The following is a 686-nucleotide window of genomic DNA, read 5'->3' on the forward strand; positions in this document are numbered from 1 at the left end:
TCAGGATGATTCAGCTTTGGTCTGACTAATCGGATTCTATGTTACAGGACTGTTTTGATTACGTTGACTGGGATATGTTCCGGGCTGCATCCGATAACGACATCGATGTTTACACAGACACAGTCACGTGCTTCATAAGGAAGTGCATAGAAGACGTTGTACCGACCAAAACAATCAGAACCTACCCGAATCAGAAACTGTGGATTAACGCTGATGTTCGCGCGGCTCTCAACGCTCGAACCTCCGCCTTTAGTTCCGGTAATACGGATGATTATAAGCAAGCCAGCTATGCCCTCCGCAAAACCATCAAGACCGCAAAACGCCAATACAAATGAAAAATTGATCCACAAAATCACGGACTACAAGGATCGCAAACACCCTGCTACGAACACCTCTACCTCTCTGCCTGACTACGCTCGCTTCGAAGTCAGCGGCTCCTCCCACACACAGAGCGCTCCCGCGGCCGAGACTGCTGAGGCTCGTCCACTCTCCGTGTCTGTAGCGGATGTTACACGATCGCTCCAGCATGTGAATATCCGCAAAGCCGCAGGACCAGACGGCATTCCTGGCCATGTCCTTAAAACATGAGTTCACCAACTAGCTGGAGTCTTCACAGACATTTTTAACCTCTCCCTTTCCCTGTCTGTTGTCCCCCAATGTTTCAAAACATCCACCATTGTGCCAAT

Source organism: Triplophysa rosa, linkage group LG10 (genome assembly GCF_024868665.1).
Source record: "Triplophysa rosa linkage group LG10, Trosa_1v2, whole genome shotgun sequence".
Taxonomy (NCBI): domain Eukaryota; kingdom Metazoa; phylum Chordata; class Actinopteri; order Cypriniformes; family Nemacheilidae; genus Triplophysa; species Triplophysa rosa.